This window comes from Primulina tabacum, chromosome 10, assembly GCF_025594145.1.
Source record: "Primulina tabacum isolate GXHZ01 chromosome 10, ASM2559414v2, whole genome shotgun sequence".
NCBI lineage: Eukaryota > Viridiplantae > Streptophyta > Magnoliopsida > Lamiales > Gesneriaceae > Primulina > Primulina tabacum.
Window position 1 is genome coordinate 37,958,036 of NC_134559.1, and position 13,542 is coordinate 37,971,577.

A 13,542-nucleotide genomic window follows, 5' to 3' on the forward strand; every position below is an offset into this window, starting at 1 on the left:
AATGGAACCGGAATCGAATTTCGAACTTCCTAAGCGGATTTCTCGAGGAAACGAAAGCTTAACAGAAGCGGTAAATCGCAAATTAGAGGGTCTTAGAGAAGGAATTCGGCTAAAATCTCGTCAGCTCATTGCGTAGTAATGAGTCTCGTCGTTTGCCCGTTTACAATCAAATTAGCCTACAATTTTGTCCAAATCCGGCAGTGCCCGAGCTACTTTCATTTCACATGTCTTATCTGGTCTCCGATCGCGATTCAGATGATTGAGCCGAAAATCGTCGTCTTACAAGTAATAAAAATAGAAAACACGAAAAGGGGTGCAACACGAGGACTTCCCAGGGGGTCACCCATCCTAGTACCTGCTCTCGCCCAAGAAGCCCTAACTTCGGAGTTCTGATAGAATCCGAGTGCATTAGTGCTGGTATGATTGCACCCGACTTGAGTGGGATGTTTATTCTTATATCCCTCGAGTACGTGCGGAGCGGGCGGCGATGGACAACACGCGGCACTGCTCTCGCCCAATCATAACCATGAAGTTAAGCGTTCTGGCGCGATGGCAGAGTAGGATGGGTGACCTCCCTGGGAAGACCTCGTGTCGCGACCGTTTACGTAAATTATGGATAAAACGTCGAAATAATTGTTTTTAATGAGTTAACCGTCTCCGGAGTAATCTGCGTCATACCTTCCGCACAGAACCGGCTACGACAACAAAAATCGATAAATGTTCCAGAAAATGAAAAAAAAAAATAAGAAGGAAATAACGAATGTAAAGCTATTATTATGCCTGGGATACGATAAAATGGAACCGGAATCGAATTTCGAACTTCCTAAGCGGATTTCTCGAGGAAACGAAAGCTTAACAGAAGCGGTAAATCGCAAATTAGAGGTCTTAGAGAAGGAATTCGGCTAAAATCTCGTCAGCTCATTGCGTAGTAATGAGTCTCGTCCGTTGCCCGTTTACAATCAAATTAGCCTACAATTTTGTCCAAATCCGGCAGTGCCCGAGCTACTTTCATTTCACATGTCTTATCTGGTCCCGATCGAGATTCAGATGATTTGAGCCGAAAATCGTCTGTCTACAAGTAATAAAAATAGAAAAAACACGGAAAATGGGTGCAACACGAGACTTCCCAGGGGGTCACCATCCTAGTACTGCTCTCGTCCAAGCACGCTTAACTTCGGAGTTCTGATGGGATCCGGTGCATTAGTGCTGGTATGATCGCACCCGACATTGAGTGGGATGTTTATTCTTATATCCCTCGAGTACGTGCGGAGCGGGCGGCGATGGACAACACGCGGCACTGCTCTCGCCCAATCATAACCATGAAGTTAAGTGTTCTGGCGCGATGGCAGAGCTAGGATGGGTGACCTCCCTGGGAAGACCTCGTGTCGCGGACCGGTTACGTAAATTATGGATAAAACAGGTCGAAATAATTGTTTTTAATGAGTTAACCGTCTCGGAGTATTCTGAGTCATACCCTTCCGCACAGAACCGGCTAACGACAACAAAAATTGATAAATGTTCCCAGAAAATAGAAAAAAAAATAAGAAGAAGGAAATAACGAATGTAAAGCTATATTATGCCTCGGATACGATAAAATGGAACCGGAATCGAATTTCGAACTTCCTAATCGGATTTCTCGAGGAAACGAAAGCTTAAGAGAAGCGGATAATCGCAAATTAGAGGGTCTTAGAGAAGGAATTCGGCTAAAATCTCGTCAGCTCATTGCGTAGTAATGAGTCTCGTCCGTTTGCTCGTTTACAATCAAATTAGGCTACAATTTTGTCCAAATCCGGCATTGCCCGAGCTACTTTCATTTCACATGTCTTATCTGGTCTTGATCGAGATTCAGATGATTTGAGCCGAAAATCGTCTATCAACAAGTAATCAAAAATAGAAAAAACACGAAAAGGGGTGCAACACGAGGACTTCCAAGGGGTCACCCATCCTAGTACTGCTCTCGTCCAAGCACGCTTAACTTCGAAGTTCTGATGGGATCCGGTGCATTAGTGCTGGTATGATCGCACCCGACATTGAGTGGGATGTTTATTCTTATATCCCTCGAGTACGTGCGGAGCGGGCGGCGATGGACAACACGCGGCACTGCTCTCGCCCAATCATAACCATGAAGTTAAGCGTTCTGGCGCGATGGCAGAGGTAGGATGGGTGACCTCCCTAGGGAAGACCTCGTGTCGCGACCGTTTACGTAAATTATGGATAAAACAGTCGAAATAATTGTTTTTAATGAGTTAACCGTCTCCGGAGTAATCTGCGTCATACCCTTCCGCACAGAACCGGCTCACGACAACAAAAATCGATAAATGTTCCCAGAAAATAGAAAAAAAAATAAGAAGAAGGAAATAACGAATGTAAAGCTATTATTATGCCTGGGATACGATAAAATGGAACCGGAATCGAATTTCGAACTTCCTAAGCGGATTTCTCGAGGAAACGAAAGCTTAACAGAAGCGTAAATCGCAAATTAGAGGGTCTTAGAGAAGAATTCGGCTAAAATCTCGTCAGCTCATTGCGTAGTAATGAGTCTCGTCCGTTTGCCCCGTTTACAATCAAATTAGCCTACAATTTTGTCCAAATCCGGCAGTGCCCGAGCTACTTTCATTTCACATGTCTTATCTGGTCCCGATCGAGATTCAGATGATTTGAGCCGAAAATCGTCTGTCAACAAGTAATCAAAAATAGAAAAACACGAAAAGGGGTGCAACACGAGGACTTCCCAGGGGTCACCGATCCTAGTACTGCTCTTCGCCCAAGCACGCTTAACTTCGGAGTTCTGATGGGATCCGGTGCATTAGTGCTGGTATGATCGCACTCGACATTGAGTGGGATGTTTATTCTTATATCCCTCGAGTACGTGTGGAGCGGGCGGCGATGGACAACACGTGGCACTGCTCTCGCCCAATCATAACCATGAAGTTAAGCGTTCTGGCGCGATGGCAGAGCGAGGATGGGTGACCTCCCTAGGAAGACCTCGTGTCGCGAACGTTTACGTAAATTATGGATAAAACAGTTGAAATAATTGTTTTTAATGAGTTAACCGTCTCCGGAGTAATCTGCGTCATACCCTTTCGCACAGAACCGGCTAACGACAACAAAAATCGATAAATGTTCCCAGAAAATAGAAAAAAAAATAAGAAGATGGAAATAACGAATGTAAAGCTATTATTGTGCATGGGATACGATAAAATGGAACCGGAATCGAATTTCGAACTTCCTAAGCGGATTTCTCGAGGAAACGAAAGCTTAACAGAAGCAGTAAATCGCAAATTAGAGGGTCTTAGAGAAGGAATTCGGCTAAAATCTCGTCAGCTCATTGCGTAGTAATGAGTCTCGTCCGTTTGCCCGTTTACAATCAAATTAGCCTACAATTTTGTCCAAATCAAGCAGTGCCCGAGCTACTTTCATTTCACATGTCTTATTTTGTCCCGATCGAGATTCAGATGATTTGAGCCGAAAATCGTCTGTCAACAAGTAATCAAAAATAGAAAAACACGAAAAGGGGTGCAACACGAGGACTTCCCAGGGGGTCACCCATCCTAGTACTGCTCTCGCCCAAGCATGCTTAACTTCGGAGTTCTGATGGGATCCTGTGCATTAGTGCTGGTATGATCGCACCCGACATTGAGTGGGATGTTTATTCTTATATCCCTCGAGTACGTGTGGAACGGGCGGCGATGGACAACACGCGGCACTGCTCTCGCCCAATCATAACCATGAAGTTAAGCGTTTTGGCGCGATGGCAGAGCTAGGATGGGTGACCTCCCTGGGAAGACCTCGTGTCGCGACCGTTTACGGAAATTATGGATAAAACAGTCGAAATAAATGTTTTTAGTGAGTTAACCGTCTCCGGAGTAATCTGCGTCATACCCTTCCGCACAGAACCGGCTCAGGACAACAAAAATCTATAAATGTTCCCAGAAAATAGAAAAAAAATAAGAAGAAGGAAATAACGAATGTAAAGCTATTATTATGCCTCGGATACGATAAAATGGAACCGGAATCGAATTTCGAACTTCCTAAGCGGATTTCATGATGAAACGAAAGCTTAACAGAAGCGTTAAATCGCAAATTAGAGGGTCTTAGAGAAGGAATTCGGCTAAAATCTCGTCAGCTCATTGCGTAATAATGAGTCTCGTCCGTTTGCCCGTTTACAATCAAATTAGCCTACAATTTGTCCAAATCCGGCAGTGCCCGAGCTACTTTCATTTCACATGTCTTATCTGGTCCCGATCGAGATTCAGATGATTTGAGCCGAAAATCGTCTATCAACAAGTAATCAAAAATAGAAAAACACGAAAAGGGTGCAACACGAGGACTTCCCAGGGGGTCACCCATCCTAGTACTGCTCTCAGCCCAAGCACGCTTAACTTCGTAGTTCTGATGGGATCCGGTGCATTAGTGCTGGTATGATCGCACCCGACATTGAGTGGGATGTTTATTCTTATATCCCTCGAGTACGTGTGGAGCGGGCGGCGATGGACAACACGCGGCACTGCTCTCGCCCAATCATAACCATGAAGTTAAGCGTTCTGGCGCGATGGCAGAGGCTAGGATGGGTGACCTCCCTGGGAAGACCTCGTGTCGCGACCGGTTACGTAAATTATGGATAAAACAGTCGAAATAATTGTTTTTAATGAGTTAACCGTCTCCGGAGTAATCTGCGTCATACCCTTCCGCACAGAACCGGCTCACGACAACAAAAATCGATAAATGTTCCCAGAAAATAGAAAAAAAATAAGAAGAAGGAAATAACGAATGTAAAGCTATTATTATGCCTGGGATACTATAAAATGGAACCGGAATCGAATTTCGAACTTCCTAAGCGGATTTCTCGATGAAACGAAAGCTTAACAGAAGCGTTTAAATCGCAAATTAGAGGGTCTTAGAGAAGGAATTCGGCTAAAATCTCGTCAGCTCATTGCGTAGTAATGAGTCTCGTCCGTTTGCCCGTTTACAATCAAATTAGCCTACAATTTTGTCCAAATCCGGCAGTGCCCGAGCTACTTTCATTTCACATGTCTTATCTGGTCTCGATCGAGATTCAGATGATTTGAGCCGAAAATCGTCTGTCAACAAGTAATCAAAAATAGAAAAACACGAAAATGGTTGCAACACGAGAACTTCCCAGGTGGTCACCCATCCTAGTACTGCTCTCGCCCAAGCACGCTTTACTTCGGAGTTCTGATGGGATCCGGTGCATTAGTGCTGGTATGATCGCACCCGACATTGAGTGGGATGTTTATTCTTATATCCCTCGAGTACGTGTGGAGCGGGCGGCGATGGACAACACGCGGCACTGCTCTGGCCCAATCATAACCATGAAGTTAAGCGTTTTGGCGTGATGGCAGAGCGAGGATGGGTGACCTCCCTAGGAAGACCTCGTGTCGCGACCGGTTACGTAAATTATGAATAAAAAAGTCAAAATAATTGTTTTTAATGAGTTAACCGTCTCCGGAGTAATCTGCGTCATACCCTTCCGCACAGAACCGGCTAACGAAAACAAAAATCGATAAATGTTCCCAGAAAATAGAAAAAAAAATAAGAAGAAGGAAATAACGAATGTAAAGCTATTATTATGCCTGGGATACGATAAAATGGAACCGGAATCGAATTTCGAAATTCCTAAGCGGATTTCTCGAGGAAACGAAAGCTTAACAGAAGCATTTAATCGCAAATTAGAGGGTCTTAGAGAAGGAATTCGGCTAAAATCTCGTCAGCTCATTGGGTAGTAATGAGTCTCGTCCGTTTGCCCGTTTACAATCAAATTAGCCTACAATTTTGTCCAAATCCGGCAGTGCCCGAGATACTTTCATTTCACATGTCTTATCTGGTCCTGAACGAAATTCAGATGATTTGAGCCGAAAATCGTCTGTCAACAAGTAATCAAAAATAGAAAAACACGAAAATAGTTGCAACACGAGTACTTCCCAGAGGGTCACCCATCCTAGTACTGCTCTGGCCCAAGCACGCTTCACTTCGGAGTTCTGATGGGATCCGGTGCATTAGTGCTGGTATGATCGCACCCGACATTGAGTGGGATGTTTATTCTTATATCCCTCGAGTACGTGTGGAGCGGGCGGCGATGGACAACACGCGGCACTGCTCTCGCCCAATCATAATCTTGAAGTTAAGCGTTCTGGCGCGATGGCAGAGCTAGGATGGGTGACCTCCCTGGGAAGACCTCGTGTCGCGACCGTTTACGTAAATTATGGATAAAACAGTCGAAATAATTGTTTTTAATGAGTTAACCGTCTCCGGAGTAATCTGCGTCATACCCTTCCGTCCAGAACCGGCTCACGACAACAAAAATCGATAAATGTTCCCAGAAAATAGAAAAAAAAAATAAGAAGAAGGAAATAACGAATGTAAAGCTACTATTATGCCTGGGATACGATAAAATGGAACCGGAATCGAATTTCGAACTTCCTAAGCGGATTTCTCGAGGAAACGAAAGCTTAACAGAAGCGCTAAATCGCAAATTAGAGGGTCTTAGAGAAGGAATTCGGCTAAAATCTCGTCAGCTCATTGCAGTAGTAATGAGTCTCGTCCGTTTGCCCGTTTACAATCAAATTAGCCTACATATTTGTCCAAATCCGGCAGTGCCTGAGCTACTTTCATTTCACATGTCTTATCTGGTCCCGATCGAGATTCAGATGATTTTGAGCCGAAAATCGTCTGTCAACAAGTAATCTAAAATAGAAAAACACGAAAAGGGTGCAACACGAGGACTTCCCAGGAGGTCACCCATCCTAGTACTGCTCTCTCTCCAAGCACGCTTAACTTCGGAGTTCTGATGAGATCCGGTGCATTAGTGCTGGTATGATCGCACCCGACATTGAGTGGGATTGTTTATTCTTATATCCCTCGAGTACGTGTGGAGCGGGCGGCGATGGACAACACGCGGCACTGCTCTCGCCCAATCATAACCATGAAGTTAAGCGTTCTGGCGCGATGGCAGAGCTAGGATGGGTGACCTCCCTGGGAAGACCTCGTGTCGCGACCGTTTACGTATATTATGGATAAAACAGTCGAAATAATTGTTTTTAATGAGTTAACTGTCTCCGGAGTAATCTGCGTCATACCCTTCCGCACAGAACCGGCTAACGACAACAAAGATCGATAAATGTTCCCAGAAAATAGAAAAAAAATAAGAAGGAAATAACGAATGTAAAGCTATTATTATGCCTGGGATACGATAAAATGGAACAGGAATCGAATTTCGAACTTCCTAAGCGGATTTCTCGAGGAAACGAAAGCTTAACAGAAGCGTTTAATCGCAAATTAGAGGGTCTTAGAGAAGGAATTCGGCTAAAATCTCGTCAGCTCATTGCGTAATAATGAGTCTCGTCCGTTTGCCCGTTTACAATCAAATTAGCCTACAATTTTGTCCATATCTGGCAGTGCTCGAGCTACTTTCATTTCATATGTCTTATCTAGTCCCAATCGAGATTCAGATGATTTGAGCCGAAAATCATCTGTCAACAAGTAATCAAAATTAGAAAAACACGAAAAAGAGTGCAACACGAAGACTTCCTCAGGGGGTCACCCATCCTAATACTGCTCTCGCCCAAGCACGCTTAACTTCGGAGTTCTGATGGGATCCGGTGCATTAATGCTAGTATGATCACACCCGACATTTAGTGGGATGTTTATTCTTATATCCCTCGAGTACGTGTGGAGCGGGCGGCGATGGACAACACGCGGCACTGCTCTCGCCCAATCATAACCATGAAGTTAAGCGTTCTGGCGCGATGGCAGAGGTAGGATGGGTGACCTCCCTGGGAAGACCTCGTGTCGCGACCGTTTACGTAAATTATGGATAAAACAGTCGAAATAATTGTTTTTAATGAGTTAACCTTCTCCGGAGTAATCTGCGTCATACCCTTCCGCACAGAACCGGCTAATGACAACAAAAATCGATAAAAGTTCCCAGAAAATAGAAAAAAAATAAGAAGAAGGAAATAACGAATGTAAAGCTATTATTATGCCTGGGATACGATAAAATGGAACCGGAATCGAATTTCGAACTTCCTAAGCGGATTTCTCGAGGAAACGAAAGCTTAACAGAAGCGGTAAATCGCAAATTAGAGGGTCTTAGAGAAGAAATTCGGCAAAAATCTCGTCAGCTCGTTGCGTAGCAATGAGTCTCGTCCGTTTGCCCGTTTTCAATCAAATTAGCCTACAATTTTGTCCAAATCCGGCAGTGCTCGAGCTACTTTCATTTCACATGTCTTATCTGGTCCCGATCGAGATTCATATGATTTGAGCCGAAAATCGTCTGTCAACAAGTAATCAAAAATAGAAAAACACAAAAAAGGGTACAACACGAGGACTTCCCAGGGGACCGGGTCACCCATCCTAGTACTGCTCTCGCCCAAGCACGCTTAACTTTGGAGTTCTGATAGGATACGGTGCATTAATGCTAGTATGATCGCACCCGACATTGAGTGGGATGTTTATTCTTATATCCCTCGAGTACGTGTGGAGCGGGCGGCGATGGACAACACGCGGCGCTGCTCTCGCCAATCATAACCATGAAGTTAAGCGTTCTGACGCGATGGCAGAGGTAGGATGGGTGACCTCCCATGGAAGACCTCGTGTCGCGATCGTTTACCTAAATTATGGATAAAACAGTCGAAATAATTGTTTTTAATGAGTTAACCGTCTCCGGAGTAATCTGCGTCATACCCTTCTGCACAGAACCGGCTCACGACAACAAAAATCGATAAATGTTCCCAGAAAATAGAAAAAAAATAAGAAGAAGGAAATAACGAATGTAAAGCTATTATTATGCCTGGAATACGATAAAATGGAACCGGAATCGAATTTCGAACTTCCTAAGCGGATTTCTGGAGGAAACGAAAGCTTAAAAGAAGCGGTAAATCGCAAATTAGAGGGTCTTAGAGAAGGAATTCGGCTAAAATCTCGTCAGCTCATTGCGTAGTAATGAGTTTCGTCCGTTTGCCCGTTAACAATCAAATTAGCCTACAATTTTGTCCAAATCCGGCAGTGCTCGAGCTACTTTCATTTCACATGTCTTATCTTGTCTCGATCGAGATTCAGATGATTTGAGCCGAAAATCGTCTGTCAACAAGTAATCAAAAATAGAAAAACACGAAAAGGGGTGCAACACGAGGACTTCCCTGGGGGTCATCCATCCTAGTACTGCTCTCGCCCAAGCACGCTTAACTTCGGAGTTCTGATGGGATCCGGTGCATTAGTGCTGGTATGATCGCACCCGACATTGAGTGGGATGTTTATTCTTATATCCCTCGAGTACGTGTGGAGCAGGCGGCGATGGACAACACGCGGCACTGCTCTCGCCCAATCATAACCAAGAAGTTAAGCGTTCAGGCGCGATGGCAGAGGTAGGATGGGTGACCTCCCTGGGAAGACCTCGTGTCGCGACCGTTTACGTAAATTATGGATAAAACAGTCGAAATAATTGTTTTTAATGAGTTAACCGTCTCCGGAGTAATCTGCGTCATACCCTTCCGCACAGAACCGGCTAACGACAACAAAAATCGATAAATGTTCCCATAAAATAGAAAAAAAAATAAGAAGAAGGAAATAAAGAATGTAAAGCTATTATTATGCCTGAGATACGATAAAATGGAACCGGAATCGAATTTCGAACTTCCTAAGCGGATTTCTCGAGGAAACGAAAGCTTAACAGAAGCGGTAAATCGCAAATTCGAGGGTTTAAGGAAGGAATTCGGCTAAAATCTCGTCAGCTCATTGCGTAGTAATAAGTCTCGTCCGTTTGCCCATTTACAATCAAATTAGCCTACAATTTTGTCCAAATCCGGCAGTGCCCGAGCTACTTTCATTTCACATGTCTTATCTGGTCCCAATCGAGATTCAGATGATTTGAGCCGAAAATCGTCTGTCAACAAGTAATCAGAAATAGAAAAACACGAAAAGGGGTGCAACACGAGGACTTCCCAGGGGGTCACCCATCCTAGTACTGCTCTCGCCCAAGCACGCTTTACTTCGGAGTTCTGATGGGATCCGGTGAATTAGTACTGGTATGATCGCACCGGACATTGAGTGGATGTTTATTCTTATCTCCCAAGAGTACGTGTGGAGAAGGCGCCGATGGACAACACACGGCACTGCTCTCGCCCAATCAGAACCATGAAGTTAAGTGTTCTGGCGCGATGGCAGAGCTAGGATGGGTAACCTCCCTGGGAAGTACTCGTGTCGCGACCGTTTACGTATATTATGGATAAAACAGTCGAAAGAATTGTTTTTAATGAGTTAACTGTCTCCGGAGTAATCTGCGTCATACCCTTCCGCACAGAACCGGCTCACGACAACAAAAATCGATAAATGTTCCCAGAAAATAGAAAAAAATAAGAAGAAGAAAATAACGAATGTAAAGCTATTATTATGCCTGGGATACGATAAAATGGAACCGGAATCAATTTCGAACTTCCTAAGCGGATTTCTCGAGGAAACGAAAGCTTAACAGAAGCGGTAAATCGCAAATTATAGGGTCTTAGAGAAGGAATTCGGCTAAAATCTCGTCAGCTCATTGCGTAGTAATAAGTCTCGTCCGTTTGCCCATTTACAATCAAATTAGCCTATAATTTTGTCCAAATCCGGCAGTGCCCGAGCTACTTTCATTTCACATGTCTTATCTGCTCCCAATCGAGATTCAGATTATTTGAGCCCAAAATCGTCTGTCAACAAGTAATCAAAAATAGAAAAACACGAAAAGGGGTGCAACACGAGGACTTCCCAGGGTGTCACCCATCCTAGTACTGCTCTCGCCCAAGCACGCTTAACTTCGGAGTTCTGATGGGATCCGGTGCATTAGGGCTGGTATGATCGCACCCGACATTGAGTGGGATGTTTAGTCTTATATCCCTCGAGTACGTGTGGAGCGGGCGGCGATGGACAACACGCGGCACTGCTCTCGTCCAATCATAACCATTAAGTTAAGCGTTCTGGCGCGATGGCAGAGCTAGGATGGGTGACCTCCCTGGGAAGACCTCGTGTCGGGATCGGTTACGTAAATTATGGATAAAACAGTCGAAATAATTGTTTTTAATGAGTTAACCGTCTCCGGAGTAATCTGCGTCATACCCTTCTGCACAGAACCGGCTCACGACTACAAAAATCGATAAATGTTCCCAGAAAATAGAAAAAAAATAAGAAGAAGGAAATAACGAATGTAAAGCTATTATTATGCCTGGGATACAATAAAATGGAACCGAAATCGAATTTCGAACTTCCTAAGCGAATTTCTTGATGAAACGAAAGCTTAACAGAAGCGTTAAATCGCAAATTAGAGGGTCTTAGAGAAGGAATTTGGCTAAAATCTCGTCAGCTCATTGCGTAGTAATGAGTCTCGTCCGTTTGCCGTTTACAATCAAATTAGCCTACAATTTTGTCCAAATCCGGCAGTGCCCGAGCTACTTTCATTTCACATGTCTTATCTGGTCCCGATCGAGATTCAGATGATTTGAGCCGAAAATCGTCTTCAACAAGTAATCAAAATAGAAAAACACGAAAAGGGGTGCAACACGAGGACTTCCCAGGGGGTCACCCATCCTAGTACTGCTCTCGCCCAAGCACGCTTAACTTCGGAGTTCTGATGGATCCGGTGCATTAGTGCTGGTATGATCGCACCCGACATTGAGTGGGATGTTTATTCTTATATCCCTCGAGTACGTGTGGAGCGGGCGGCGATGGACAACACGCGGCACTGCTCTCGCCCAATCATAACCATGAAGTTAAGCGTTCTGGCGCGATGGCAGAGGTAGGATGGGTGACCTCCCTGGGAAGACCTCGTGTCGCGACCGTTTACGTAATTATGGATAAAACAGTCGAAATAATTGTTTTTAATGAGTTAAACGTCTCCGGAGTAATCTGCGTCATACCCTCCGCACAGAACCGGCTAACGACAACAAAAATCGATAAATGTTCCCAGAAAATAGAAAAAAAATAAGAAGAAGGAATTAACGAATGTAAAGCTATCATTATGCCTGGAATACGATAAAATGGAACCGGAATCGAATTTCGAACTTTCTAAGCGGATTTCTCGTCCGTTTGCCCGTTTACAATCAAATTAGCCTACAATTTTGTTTAAATCCGGCAGTGCCCGAGCTACTTTCATTTCACATGTCTTATCTGGTCCCGATTGAGATTCAGATGATTTGAGCCGAAAATCGTCTGTCAACAAGTAATCAAAAATAGAAAAACACGAAAAAGGGTACAACACGAGGACTTCCCAGGGGACCGGGTCACCCATCCTAGTACTGCTCTCGCCCAAGCACGCTTAACTTCGAAGTTCTGATGGGATCCGGTGCAATAGTGCTGGTATGATCGCACCCGACATTGAGTGGGATGTTTATTCTTATATCCCTCGAGTACGTGTAGAGCGGGCGGCGATGGACAACACGCGGCACTGCTCTCGCTCAATCATAACCATGAAGTTAAGCGTTCTGGCGCGATGGCAGAGCTAGGATGGGTGACCTCCCTGGGAAGACCTCGTGTCGCGACCGGTTACGTAAATTATGAATAAAACAGTCGAAATAATTGTTTTTAATGAGTTAACCCGTCTCCGGAGTAATCTGCGTCATACCCTTCCGCACAGAACCGGCTAACGACAACAAAAATCGATAAATGTTCCCAGAAAATAGAAAAAAAAATAAGAAGAAGGAAATAACGAATGTAAAGCTATTATTATGCCTGGGATACGATAAAATGGAACCAGAATCGAATTTCGAACTTCCTAAGCGGATTTCTCGAGGAAACGAAAGCTTAACAGAAGCGTTAAATCGCAAATTAAAGGGTCTTAGAGAAGGAATTCGGCTAAAATCTCGTCAGCTCATTGCGTGGTAATGAGTCTCGTCCGTTTGCCCGTTCACAATCAAATTAGCCTACAATTTTGTCCAAATCCGGCAGTGCCGAGCTACTTTCATTTCACATGTCTTATCTGGTCCCGATCGAAATTCAGATTATTTGAGCCGAAAATCGTCTGTCAACAAGTAATCAAAAATAGAAAAACACGAAAAGGGGTGCAACACGAGGACTTCCCAGGGGGTCACCCATCCTAGTACTGCTCTAGCCCAAGCACGCCTAACTTCGGAGTTCTGATGGGATCCTTACATTAGTGCTGGTATGATCGTACCCGACATTGAGTGGGATGTTTATTCTTATATCCCTCGAGTACGTGTAGAGCGAGCGGCGATGGACAACACGCGGCACTGCTCTCGCCCAATCATAACCATGAAGTTAAGCGTTCTGGCACGATGGCAGAGGTAGGATGGGTGACCTCCCTGGGAAGACCTCGTGTCGCGACCGTTTACGTAAATTATTGATAAAACAGTCGAAATAATTGTTTTTAATGAGTTAACCGTCTCCGGAGTAATCTGCGTCATACCCTTCCGCACATAACCGGCTAACGACAACAAAAATCGATAAATGTTCCCATAAAATAGAAAAAAAAATAAGAAGAAGGAAATAAAGATTGTAAAGCTATTATTATGCCTGAGATACGATAAAATGGAACCGGAA

General features: G+C 44.3%; 14 non-coding genes and 3 pseudogenes across 14 annotated transcripts; all 17 read right to left on the reverse strand.

The window, feature by feature from the left end:
- Positions 1-310: 310 nt before the first annotated feature.
- On the reverse strand, positions 311-431 carry LOC142511535 (5S ribosomal RNA; annotated as a pseudogene).
- Positions 432-1,106: 675 nt separating this feature from the next.
- LOC142515240 (5S ribosomal RNA) lies at positions 1,107-1,223 on the reverse strand. Its single transcript, XR_012811096.1, has one exon. It is a non-coding gene; the product is annotated as a 5S ribosomal RNA (ribosomal RNA).
- A 685-nt stretch (positions 1,224-1,908) lies between these two features.
- On the reverse strand, positions 1,909-2,026 carry LOC142515113 (5S ribosomal RNA). The gene has a single exon (XR_012810973.1). It is a non-coding gene; the product is annotated as a 5S ribosomal RNA (ribosomal RNA).
- Positions 2,027-2,710: 684 nt separating this feature from the next.
- LOC142507418 (5S ribosomal RNA) lies at positions 2,711-2,829 on the reverse strand. The gene has a single exon (XR_012805677.1). It is a non-coding gene; the product is annotated as a 5S ribosomal RNA (ribosomal RNA).
- A 684-nt stretch (positions 2,830-3,513) lies between these two features.
- LOC142513548 (5S ribosomal RNA) lies at positions 3,514-3,632 on the reverse strand. Its single transcript, XR_012809489.1, has one exon. It is a non-coding gene; the product is annotated as a 5S ribosomal RNA (ribosomal RNA).
- A 681-nt stretch (positions 3,633-4,313) lies between these two features.
- Positions 4,314-4,433, reverse strand: LOC142516576 (5S ribosomal RNA). Its single transcript, XR_012812363.1, has one exon. It is a non-coding gene; the product is annotated as a 5S ribosomal RNA (ribosomal RNA).
- Positions 4,434-5,118: 685 nt separating this feature from the next.
- On the reverse strand, positions 5,119-5,237 carry LOC142512386 (5S ribosomal RNA). Its single transcript, XR_012808835.1, has one exon. It is a non-coding gene; the product is annotated as a 5S ribosomal RNA (ribosomal RNA).
- A 684-nt stretch (positions 5,238-5,921) lies between these two features.
- LOC142516919 (5S ribosomal RNA) lies at positions 5,922-6,040 on the reverse strand. Its single transcript, XR_012812687.1, has one exon. It is a non-coding gene; the product is annotated as a 5S ribosomal RNA (ribosomal RNA).
- A 686-nt stretch (positions 6,041-6,726) lies between these two features.
- LOC142515811 (5S ribosomal RNA) lies at positions 6,727-6,846 on the reverse strand. Its single transcript, XR_012811636.1, has one exon. It is a non-coding gene; the product is annotated as a 5S ribosomal RNA (ribosomal RNA).
- Positions 6,847-7,527: 681 nt separating this feature from the next.
- Positions 7,528-7,647, reverse strand: LOC142507244 (5S ribosomal RNA). The gene has a single exon (XR_012805505.1). It is a non-coding gene; the product is annotated as a 5S ribosomal RNA (ribosomal RNA).
- A 683-nt stretch (positions 7,648-8,330) lies between these two features.
- Positions 8,331-8,454, reverse strand: LOC142512042 (5S ribosomal RNA; annotated as a pseudogene).
- Positions 8,455-9,136: 682 nt separating this feature from the next.
- LOC142510724 (5S ribosomal RNA) lies at positions 9,137-9,255 on the reverse strand. Its single transcript, XR_012808674.1, has one exon. It is a non-coding gene; the product is annotated as a 5S ribosomal RNA (ribosomal RNA).
- A 683-nt stretch (positions 9,256-9,938) lies between these two features.
- LOC142514530 (5S ribosomal RNA) lies at positions 9,939-10,057 on the reverse strand. The gene has a single exon (XR_012810419.1). It is a non-coding gene; the product is annotated as a 5S ribosomal RNA (ribosomal RNA).
- A 680-nt stretch (positions 10,058-10,737) lies between these two features.
- LOC142514604 (5S ribosomal RNA) lies at positions 10,738-10,856 on the reverse strand. Its single transcript, XR_012810492.1, has one exon. It is a non-coding gene; the product is annotated as a 5S ribosomal RNA (ribosomal RNA).
- Positions 10,857-11,536: 680 nt separating this feature from the next.
- Positions 11,537-11,654, reverse strand: LOC142513681 (5S ribosomal RNA). Its single transcript, XR_012809615.1, has one exon. It is a non-coding gene; the product is annotated as a 5S ribosomal RNA (ribosomal RNA).
- Positions 11,655-12,232: 578 nt separating this feature from the next.
- LOC142508275 (5S ribosomal RNA) lies at positions 12,233-12,356 on the reverse strand. The gene has a single exon (XR_012806497.1). It is a non-coding gene; the product is annotated as a 5S ribosomal RNA (ribosomal RNA).
- Positions 12,357-13,040: 684 nt separating this feature from the next.
- On the reverse strand, positions 13,041-13,158 carry LOC142510892 (5S ribosomal RNA; annotated as a pseudogene).
- Positions 13,159-13,542: the final 384 nt, after the last annotated feature.